Genomic DNA, 12,833 nt, shown 5'->3' on the forward strand with positions numbered 1-12,833 from the left:
ATGAACAAGCAGGTCCGGAAGTGGGTTGGTATTGGAGTGGGTCTGCTGCCAAAGTCTATGACTCACGCAATGGTTACTTGTGGTTGTGTAAGCAGCTGTTTGGTTGGGAGGAGAGGGAGAATTGGCTTTGGCTTTGGCGTCAGCTTGTTCCGGAAAAGCATAAGTTTTTGGCTTGGTTGTGTCTTAAGGAGGCTCTTCCTACTGCAAGTTTTCGCTTTAGAAGAGGGATGTCGTCATCGGATAGGTGTCCAAGATGTCTTTCTAGCCAGGAATCGGTTATACATTGTATTCGGGATTGTCCAAAAGCTCAGCTTGTCTGGCAAAGGTTGGATATTCCTTGTCATCCTTTGGATTTGAAGAACTGGTTCTTGTATCATAGCAGAGAGCACCCGTTCAAGTTCTTTTCGGGACTTTGGTGGATATGGCGAGCAAGGAATAACGACATCTTTAATCCCCATGAAACTTGGCCTCCGGAAAAAGTCATTTGTCTGGCATTAACTTCAGAAAAGGAGCTTAGAAATATTTTTGAATTACAACGTATGTCCCTTCCCTCTACTCTAAATGGTTTTTGGAATCCCCCATCCATTGGTACTTTTAAGATTAATTGTGATGCTAGTTATTTTGGTTCGGGTGATAGTGTTGGTTTTGCTTGTGTTATTAGAGATTGTAATGGGAGCTGGCAAAGGGGGTGTTTGGGAATGATTGAGAGTAATAGTATTCTTCAAGGAGAATTGTTTGCTATTTGGAGAGGATATCTCTTAGCTTGGGATGTGGGTCAACGAGATGTTATTTGTGAGACGGATTGTGTGGAAGCATTTAATCTTGTTACTCAAGATGGTTTTGGGTTTATTAATCCACTGGTGCTCAAAATAAGAGATATCATGCATTGGAATTGGCGTGTTGACTTTCGTTTGATTATGAGAGATGCAAACACGGTGGCAGATACTATGGCAAAGATGGCGATGAAGTTACAACTTTCGCATGTGGAGCTTCTTTCACCTTGGAAGGAGTTTAAGAGTAGTCTTAAACGGGACTGTCCCTCTATTTAAGCAGTTCCTTGTTTTGTTTCTTTTGTTTTTCTTTGTTTAATTTATTTCAGTCACCAAAAAAAAAAATGGCATCATTTTCTTATATTCACTTAAAAATTACGGATTTAAGTCTTATTTTTAATTTAAAAAAAAAAAAATTTTAATCGCTTAATCAATTTTTAACTTAGATAAATTAATTTTTATATTAAATTTTAATCGTTATTTAATCAAAATTTAAATTTAATTTATTGATAATAAAAATTTTTTTATATCATCATCTAATTACATTCTTGTATTTAGATATTTTTTAAATAATATACAATTGATTAAAATTATAAGAATTAAATTTATTTAATAAAAAATATATTAATTCTAAAGGATTTTGTAAGTTTATTTATATAGATAAATAATTTGATATGAGAATTGATTATTTAATAAAATAAAAATTTGAGAAATATTTGATCATTAAAAATTTATTATACTAAAAATCTCTTAGAGATTAATTTATTTGATACTGTAATTTTATTTTATTGATTTCACGGAATGAAAAATAAAACAAAGTAAGAGGTCTATTTTAATTAATTTCTTTAATAACTTCATCTCATTTTGATCCATGACCTACCATTGAATGATTGAGAGTATAATATGCTTTTTTTTTCAATAGAATGATTAAAATGTGATTTGGCTTAAATTTGCATTATTATTCTTCCATAAATAATACAGCGGTGGAGATTGTTGAAAAGACTAAACCTGAAGAATGTGCAAAATTAAGCTACACCCCGTTATTGGGGCCAACTATTTGTCACTGAAATAAAATAAAGTAAGGGGTCTATTTCAAATGATATCGGCGATGTAATGTTGAAGAATGAAATTAAAGTTAACTATGTTTTTTCCCACTAAAAGTAAAGTGGTCATGGTGGAAATTTAGTTATTTACTCAAAGCAAGTTCACGTCACAAGACAAAACCAAAATTAACCAAAGTAATTAACTGAAATAATTGATCCAAGTTAAAAGCTAGCTAGCTTAATTATACTGATTAGAATTTGAATAATGATGCTTCAATTCCTTAGCTTCTAATTAAAGTCAATTTGTGATAATAGCGAATTATGATTATTATTCGCTAATCTACCTCTTTCCATTCATCTTTTTTCTTTATTCTTCTGTAATTTTCCTTTCTTCCTATCAAACTTGACATGGATGCATACTCTGATATGATTCATGAACGATGAAAGTGTAAATTTCTTTTTCTGCATGACGAATAGTGAACAATTCTCCCTTATGTCTAACATTTTCACTGTAGTAAATCAAAATCAGACGTGGGAAATAGGAAGCTGTTTTCCTTAAAGCATGTTAGTACGTTTGTTAATATGATAAAACTATTGTTTTAAAAAACTTAATTTATAAGAGAAGATAAATAAATAATTATATTTTTAATAGAGAGCTACTTAGATAAAGACACCTAAAACGTCTTTTTTTAAAGATGCTTTTTAATAATTAAAATTTAACATATATAATCGATTAGACTTTAGACGGTGCTATTTTTGTTATAATTAAGCCAGACAAATTAATTTGACCAAAAAAATAATAAATCAAATCTTAAACTAGTCTAAATTAATATTATTTTTCATAAAAAATAACTACAATATCTTTATTATAGAAAATGACTAAAATACTTCTATTATATATATTAATTTTAATAATCCTAAATTCTAGCCCTTTACTTCTCTATCGTCATAGGGTTAGGATTTAGAGTTTTCGATATATATATATATAATAGGAATATTTTAGTCATTTTTTATAATAAGGATATTGTAGTCATCTTTTATAAAAAATAATATTAATTTAGACCGTTCAAAATTTAATTCACTATTTTTTCGGTCAAATTAATTTAGCTGGACTAATTTTGACAAAAATAACACACGATTTAATTGATTATATGTGTTAAATTTTAATTATTAGAAAACATCTTTAAAAAAAGACGTTTCAGACGTCTTTATTTAAGTGACACCCTTTTTAATATACTTTTTCATACAAAAATTTTTAAGTTTGTGTAAAATTTATATAATTTTTTTTTATTTGTCTAATGTCAATAATTTTTTTTTTTTTGTGAAATAATAAAGATCGAATTCTAAATTTTTAGATTATAAAAGTTTTAATATTATGTTAGTATATTATGGAATCACTTTTATAAAAAATTTTAATTATTAAAAAATATATAAATTATTATATCTCTAATAAATATATTAGATTTTGATCATCGATGACTATATATATAAAAGAAATATAAAAAAAGTGTAATGTACAAATTTTCTTTTTTAAAATATCTTTTATTATATAAAATTAATAAAAATTAGGTTTTTGTTATTTCAAAAAGTCAAAATAGATCAATGGAGAAGTTAATATGATAATATCTATTAATGTACTATTCTAAATAACATGAGTTTGAGGAGTAATATATAGTAGAAAAATTTTGAGATTAATGTTGTAGGGATGACATCATTATGAGGAAACTAATGAACAAACGTTAGTATATATCTTACAATTATGGTGGCAATTTATTGATCTGATTGTGATTTGAAAGTTAATACATTGAATAAGACCCGGACACATTATTTTTAATTAGTTATTTTTTTTTTTATCACCAATAATTATATATATGTCTTATACTGCCATAAGCATATTGCACGTCTAAACAAAGGCATAAGTGACAGATGCATGTGATTATGTTACCTTTATTTAGCCTTCATTAAGTGGATTACAACCTAAAACAAGGTCTCCTTGAATAGACAACCCTTCTTAATTAATCGTAGAGCTTACACACTATTGGAGGAACATGGGGTGCTTCCCACAATAAAATGTGGGACTTAGACCGATGTTGATCTTTTGGGCCTTCACAGTTCACATAATCAATGTCTAGCAATCGAGTGCGATGTAAAATGGTGTAAAATCTATGTCCATTAATAAATCACTAGAAATATCAAACTATGTTTAGATAGATATAAAGGGAAGGGAAAAAAAAATTATTTTTTCGGTCTCTAATTATTTTTTTATGAACTTTGTGCCTCCTAATAAATATAAAAATTCAAATCGACGGTTCTTATCTACTTACTTTTATATATGTACAATTTAGTCCCTGTAACTGATTCTTAACAGATCGTTGATGTATCAATAATTTGTCCACGTGGATTTTGCTTCTTTTTAATAAATATAAATCGCTCATGAACCTTTGGCAAAACGCTGCATTTCATAAATAGTGTTATCATTCTAAAAATTCAAAGTTGTTTAGGATTTTTTTTATTCTTCATTGTCTTTATTGTGTGTAGAGTGAAGACGCAATTTTTTCCTAAAGAAGACTATGGCTACAAAAAGCACAGACTTCTTCACGAACCATGAAAAAAAGTAGTAGAGTTGGAAACAATTTGTTCTGGAATCCAGACTCTGAATTCCACTAATAGTATAGAGAACAAGAAAAACCAAAGTAAAAAAAGATTTGTAACACCCAGATGTAATTGTGGCACATATACAATATTATTTGAATTTAGCACCATAAGAAATTCAAACAGGCTCTTTTTTGTTGTTTTTATTTTAAGGTAAACCTTCTTCACTTTTGTTGTGTTTCAAAATTTGCTGTCGTTACCATGAAGTATTATTTGTTGTAGACTACAGCTTTACATTGCAAATATTTTGCTTGGCTTGATGAATATGTTGGTTCATATACGCATAAAGCTTATGTCAATCAGAATAGAGTGGTTGAAGGTTTGAAGAAAATGGAGGAAAAGTTGGAGGCACTGAAAATCATGATGGACAAACAGAAAATTGAAAAAATATTTGGAGGCAACACTAAATACAGAACCCTAATCACATGTTTAATTGGAATTGCACTAACACTTCTAATTTCATCAAATTTCAGTGGATTAATTGAAAAAATATGAATTTGGTTTAGAGTGCAAAATTATGTAAATAGAAGACAACTATTTAATGTATTATGGTTGAAATTTATGGCTTATATGAAGACAACAATTTATGCTATGGTGCCAAATTTAGTGATAATTAATTTATTTCATGTAGTGTTATTAGAATTTGAAATAGTAGATTGAAATATTATCATATTGTATTATGTAATTGTGAAACACCCAATATAAAGATAATAACCTAAATATTCAAATACGACACATTTGGAATTACATTCTAAATCATTAGTGTTTCATAAAAGTTGAAACCAATATATAAACCAATCTAGTGGTTCATAAACCAAACCATGAGTATTTCAGAAAAAGTTGACTTCAAAATATGAATAGATCTGAGAGTTTTACAAACTAGACCATGAGTGTTTTTGTAACTTCAAACTAAAACAAATACAAATATAGTAAACAATGTCTGTAAATCAATCCTAAATGTTTTGTAGACTTTAAATTAGAATCTAATCATAACATCAACATTAACTAAAATATGAAGATAGAGTCTCCTCCTAAACTAAAATTCTAATTTCTTAAACAGCATAATATCTATATAGCTAGTTCTTTCACTGTTTTTTTGGTGGAGACTTGGTACCTAAAGTTAAAATGATTAAGTTTTTGAATATCTGTGTAGGTTATCGGCGACAAGTAAATAGAGATTCGACAAAAATATTTACAAAATAAAAAATTCACCTTCACAAATAAATAAAAATAGAGATGGGAATAGGATATTAGCGTCTACCCTATAGAGACTCACTAAATTTTTACACACGTAAAATTATTAAAGTGTCTTCAAAAATTATGTCAATTAAAAAATATTTTTTATGTTATTTTTTTAAATTATTTTTTTATAATGAATATATTATAAATTTTTACTGTATAAATTAGATTATATTAAATTGTGTTAGATTTATGTTTAATTGCGTTGAATTATGTTAAATTAACTTATTATGTTATGTTATTTTTAAAGTTTTTAAAATTAAAAAATAATATCTATAGATATTAGTAGATACCCGTCTTTTCTATAAACACACTTAAATAGAGACCCACAACAAATATATAATATAGAAATAAAAATTATTTTTTAAATAAAAATGGAGAATAAAAAAGAGATACCCCACTCAAGGATACTCGTTATCATCCCTTTATAACACTTATTTTAAGATTTTTTTTTATATTTACTATTTTTAATTTCTAAACAAAAACAGAGAGACATATCGGATATAAAGGTTTTATCTTTTAATTTTATATTTATGTCACACCTCAACTATTAAACACACAATCTAATTAAGTAGTAAAAATGTAAAATTATAAAAAAAAAATTATTTATTCAATATGTACATATATATACAAATTTGGATTTGCTATATATATATATATATATATATATATATATATATACTTTCAGAAATATTAATTACTCTCTTTGTTTTAAAATAATTTTTTATTTCACATTTATTTACATATATTAATTTTCAAATTATTTCAAAAAATAAAGAAGCACTTATTTTAAATGAGTTATATATTTTAGATAATTAATGACTTTCTTGAATAACATGAATAAAGAATCTTAAAATTGGCCTAATTCAAATAAAATACACTACATCACCAAATTATTCACCTAAATTTTAATATTAGAATAATCATTCGCATACCTAGTAAATTGAATATTTAATATATCTATTGTTTACATTGTTAAATATTTTCATTGTGTATGTGTACTTTTCTATTTTAAATTTGAGAGAATAATTAATAAAGATGAGAGAGCATATATAGGAGTAAGTTTAATCCCATTATGCGATGATGAAGGTTAATATTTCTTGTCAAATTGGTTGTCATCCTTTAGGAAAGGCATGGGATATATATAATAAAGATAGATAATGAAAAAATAATGGAAATTAAATTAAATGATGGAAACCTCTCATATCATCACTCATTTGAGTTCAAGGAGACAATAATGATGGCCCCTTTAGACTTCAAGTATAACCTATTGATTGGAATAATAATCCACAAAGTTAACGATTTCAATTTATGACCATCCTTCTAATAAAAAAAAACGTCTCATCTATCCATCTATCGCTAACACCATCATATATATTTCGCTCTATCTTTATGAGTTCATACTTTCATAGTCATAATAACCTTAATAAAAATGTTACTGTTACTTTGCAATGATAATGGGATTATGACTCAATAATCAAGCCAGTAATCAAGCGATTACGTACCATGCATAAAAAATATTTTGAGTCCAATTTTTTGAAAATTTAAATTTTTCTTGTTATAAAGCTTCTATAGTCTTTATATATATTGTTTATGTGAATGGATGGTGATACTGTTGGATTAGGCATTTGGATAAGATATAATGATATATAATGGCAGACAAACATTGCAAAGTGGCAATGATAAATTAATTAAAGTGAAAATAAAACCATCCCCGTCCCTCTTTAATATCCCTCCGCTATGTACACATCAAATTAACGGATCTCGAATCATTCGGTTTATTTCATTTAACATTTATAAGTTTATAACTAATGTAGTAATTAACAAAGGGTTTAAAAACGGATTTGCCGACACACACGTGGCACTGGCAAGTTAATTAATCAACTCCCGCATCAACATATTCTTTTATTTTTAACAAGCGTAAAGACATGAAATATAGAACGTTCATACATATATACAAGGAGTTAATAGTCAATTTCGTCCCTGATCTTCATTTTTATTTCTGAAAGTTAAAATTAATCAAAATCGTTCTCCAAAGATACCTTACCTGATCACGTTCATCATTCCGTCATCTTCCTAATTGAGTTGACAAACGTCCGCTGACGTGAGCCGTTAACTGCCAAAGTAGCAAACGCCAGGCTGTAGCATGTTGTTGATGACAAGATAACTCTTGTTTAAGACGTCAAATTAGTCCCTAGAATGCATAAACCATAATCCCAATTTAAACGATAAATACATCGCCGTGAACACATGCATCGCACGACAGATAAGCCAACCCCTTTGCCACATCCAAGATTATGCTCTTCCTTTTTGAGGCTAAGTCAGCGATTTCTTCAACTTTTGTTGCTCACTCACCAGAAACAGATGGTCTTTAAGGTTTCCATTCGGCATGTAATCATAAACCAAAATCTTCTGGCTTCCCCTGTCATTAAATTTTTCATCATCATCACCACTACACAACAGCCTCGAAGAGGCACTAGATTCCGGTGCTTCAGGTTGCTAATAATCTCCACCTCATTACAAAACTCCACATCCCCTTGAAAATCAGATTCCAAGATCCTCTTAACCACCACGACCGAACCATCGGACAAAATCCCTTGAAAACAAGCCCAAATCCACCCCTGCCAATGAAATTCTTAGTTGAGAAATTATCAGTAGCCTTCTCAAGCTCATCAATCTTGAACCAAATAGACCCGTATTCGGCCTCAACCTATGCCTAGACCCTTGTTCCTCATGATCAAAATCAAATTCATCGTCATTAAGCTTCTTCCTCCTAACCTTCCTATCATACCAAACATAAACCCCTAACAAACAAGACATAACTAACAAAACAGCACCAGCACCAGTTAACCCAAAAACCAAACCCTGGTGACTTTTTCCAACATAACCACCACCCTGTGGGTAAAGTGACATACCAAAGATGCAACTCATGGCACCATTGCTTTCAGGTCCATACTGATTCACAAACGCAGTAGCATATAGAATAGTAAATTTGAAACAATTTTCAGAATGAGAAGCATTACCATCAATGGAGACAAGTTTATGCTGCGCCTGAAACCCCGCAGTAAGACACACATCACATAGCAAAAGATCAGTGAGGTCTTGTTTGCAACTAGTATCAAGAGGCATGATTTGACCAAGCTTCTTGTCCCAATCTTTTAGTTAGGGTTTCAATTCCTGCGCAATCGTTTCGGGACATGACGAACTGGTGAGGGTCAAAGCACAAGTCAACGAGGTTGTTTTGGAGAGACAAGGAATTGAGCTGAGACTGGAAATCATGGACGCATGAGGTTGAGGTTTCAAGGTTTGGGAGGTTGAAATTTGTAGTTGCTTTAAGGTACTGCGTGAACCCTATTCCGATTAGAGATAAGAGCGAGGTGCAACAGTTGCTCAAGTTTGATGATAAAGAGTAGAAATTCTCACATGCGGAAGGGTTCCATGGAACTCTCTTAACATAGCTGAAGTTGATGGGAGCATGTTAAAGGAGAAGAAGGAGAAGGTGAAGGTGAAAGTGCTGCCATGGTGAAAGACAGAACGGGGGTAACGCATTGCAACGTTTGAATCCCTCTTCTGAAGACAAAACGGCGACGTTTCAATCTTAGGAGTGCTTTCTACCGAGACGACGTCAGTTTTTGTTCTCTGCCACCTTGGCAGTTAACGGCCCACGTCAGCGGACGTTTGCCAACTCAGCTAGAGAGATGACGAAAGGACGAATATGATCAGGTAAGGTATCTTTGGAGGACGATTTTGATTAATTTTGACTTTCGGGGACAAAAATGGAGATCGAGGTATCTTTCAGGGACGAAATTGACTATTAACTCTATATACAAGTGATGATCGTTGCTAGGAGTGGCAATATGTACCCTACCCGCGGGTACCCAACCCGACCCCATCCGGTCAGGTAGGGTTGCCAACCCGATCCGCAGCGGGTAGGGTAGGGTGCGGGTTGAGCTTCAACCCTACCCGACCAACCCGCACCCTATATATGTATATATTATATACTTATATAAAAATATCTTTTAAGTGGATGTTGAACTAAAGACTTCTCACTAAATACAAAAGATCCTTAGTCATTAAAAGAAAATCATTAATTGATAATTTAATAAACTTTTTTTACATAAAAGTCAGTTCTATTTTAAATTATCATCAAGTTATATAATAACGTTGCATTTTTTTTGTAACCCGCAGATAGGATCGGGTACCCGCGGGTTAAAAGCGAATAGGGTTAGGGTTGAGATATTCTCAACCCGCGGGTAGGATTAGGATTGACTCCGAACCCTACCCTACCCTACCCATTGCCACCCCTAATCGTTGTGTTAGAGTTTGGAATATTATAAAATATATATTAAAATATAAGATATATATTTAAAATAAATTAAATAATTGTTGAAGCAAAATATTTTCGACTTAAAAGTAAAAGTAAAACAGGTTCTGGAATACAAAATTAGAATGGGAAAAGAGACAATTCATTCCTCCACGAATCATGATTAAAACATGTTCAATTAGAACCGGTTTTCAAAAAAAATAATTATTTATAGGATAGTGGGCTGAAAAACTTAGCATCCAAGAAAATAATTGCTTCTTGGGGTAAGGAAGAACTACTTGGCCTCCAAGAAAATTCAGAAGATGGGTAAATTAGATATGTTTGATCATAAAAATAAAATTACTTTAAATTAAAGAATTCATCTATAAATAGAGAATTTGAAAATCAAAAGAGAGACTTCTATTCGACAACTCACTAAGATATCTAAACTCTTAAAAAATCACAAGTCACACTAACGAGAAGTAGAAATAATAGAATGCAAGTGTATGTAGTTGTTGGAAGCCATTTTTTATTTTTGTGCTCATTACTTTCTTTTTCATTCTTAACTATACTTTATATTCTTTCAGTTTCAGTTTCTTTATTTATTTTCCAACACTCAAGTATTTCAGTTTTTAGTTTCATTTAAAACTGCTGCTAAATCTTGTTTTTTCCACAAATTCTTTAAATTGTTATTCTCAGGATTTCTTGTAAAAGTTTTTATTATTAATAAACTATGATGCACGGACACGGAACACGACACGATACGATACAAAACATACGGACACACAAATTTTAAAATCTTATAAGACATGGGGACATGACATATATATAAAATATAAAGTATTTTTTAGATAAATTACAATGAATTTTTAATATTTTATTGGTATTAAAATATAAAATAATTTTTTAATTATTCTTAATGTCTTCTTTTAACTATATAAAGTATTTAAAATATTTTTTGTTTTAATAAATAATAATATATATTATTTCTAAACTCATTTCAAGAATATATGTTAAGAATAAGGCTGGACACGTTAACACGTAATGGTATTTATGTATGTCTAAGTGTGTCCAGAGAAAATTTTTTTATTTTTTTTATTAAAACACGGTTGGACACGACAGACAAACATGTCAGACGAGTGTCGATAAGTATCATGTCCAAAATGTGTCCAACATGCAAATACGAGTATACGACAACTCAACAAAGCGTCCTTACTTCATATTTAATAAAAGATTATCATTTTTCACCTTTAAAAGTATTGCAAAATTTCTGAGTTGATCCACACAAAAAAGAACGACATATGTTTTCTAAATTGAGATTAATAATGTAAGTTTGGTCCAAAGTCGAAACCAAAATTCAAATAAAATAACACATATTTAATATGTAATAGCTAATTTATTGATTAATTTTTTTTATAAATAATATTTTTGTGGAGTATGAAACCAAGTGACGTGAGATCTAATTTACCGTACACTTGTGATGTTTATTACCCGGAATCAACATCTAATAACACTCTATTTGTAAGTATCATAGAAAAAAACGGTAATGTTAAAAAAATAAAAAAATAATTATAATTTATTAATTATTACAATAATTAATAAATATTAAATAAAATAAATTTTGATTATTTTTAATTAATTTTTTATTATTAAATATTTTTAGAAAAAATATAGTTGGAGTGACCGGCCTATTTCTATCCCTAGTCTTAAAATCTCCATTTTCTAGTTAAGGCATGAGACAAGAACAATAATAAGATGATGCATAATTAGACATATTTATGTAAAAGTTGTGTGTAGCTATATTTACATTTACGTAAAGTATATATAAATTAGTGTTAATATAATTGGAGTGGAAAGAATAAAAATGAATGATTAGTTGGTTGTAGGACCTGAAGGGCATAAGTGTAGAGGTAGGTCACGTCGGTACTTACTAGTGATTGAGGAAGGTCCCATATATATATATGTGGAAAGGAAGAAGGATGTAACGGGATACATACATAACCTTTCTCAAGATCGCGGTCCTGCACGAGACCTAATGTTTCTGAGGCAGTGTCCCAATCCATCTTTGCTTTTTCGTCTCCCAATAATTGAATCCTAGCTAGCTTTGTGAATTCTGAGATCATGTTTTAATAAATAAATACCATTCCTTATAATATATTTATGTGTATGGCTCATAGCTGAGTTGCAACTACTTATCCATCCCCTGTCATCATACACTCGTCTTGCAAATTTAAATGGATAAAAAATATAAATAATTATATATTTAATATTTTTTTAAGTAAGAATTTATTTTTGAATTTGTTTGATTTTTATGTAGATTTTTTTTTGTTAGTCTTATATTTTTTTTTAATTTATCAAAAATTAAATTTTAGATTTTTGGATATAAGACTCTGATATCATATTATAAAATTATTTTTTTTAAAAAATAAGTTTAATTACTTTGTTGGTCATATAATTTCGCAAAATTTTCAATTAGGTTCCTATATTTTTTTCTTTTTAATTTGGTCTCTGTATCAATTTTTTTTCAATTAAGTCTTTTTTGACAGTAATTAGTTTAATTGTATAAAGACCTAATTAAAAAAATAGTGTAAAAATCCAAATAAAAAAATAAAGACCCGATTAAAAAATAAATGATATAAAAACTCAATTAAAAAAAATAAAAATTTAATTAAAATTTTCACAAAATTATAAATACTAACATAATAATTAAACCTAAAAAATATAATATGAATATTTATATCTTTTAACATTTTACTCAATAAAAACTGAGAATAAAACTAAATAGAACATATCGCATTGGCACATGTACATTACCTTGTATATACA

General features: G+C 29.2%; 1 pseudogene; it reads right to left on the reverse strand.

Moving 5' to 3' along the window:
- Positions 1 to 7,925: 7,925 nt before the first annotated feature.
- On the reverse strand, positions 7,926 to 9,597 carry LOC148571226 (putative receptor-like protein kinase At1g11050 pseudogene; annotated as a pseudogene).
- Positions 9,598 to 12,833: the final 3,236 nt, after the last annotated feature.

The sequence above is a fragment of the Arachis ipaensis genome, chromosome B3 (assembly GCF_059453495.1).
Source record: "Arachis ipaensis isolate K30076 ecotype BB chromosome B3, ASM5945349v1, whole genome shotgun sequence".
Classification (NCBI taxonomy): Eukaryota; Viridiplantae; Streptophyta; class Magnoliopsida; order Fabales; family Fabaceae; genus Arachis; species Arachis ipaensis.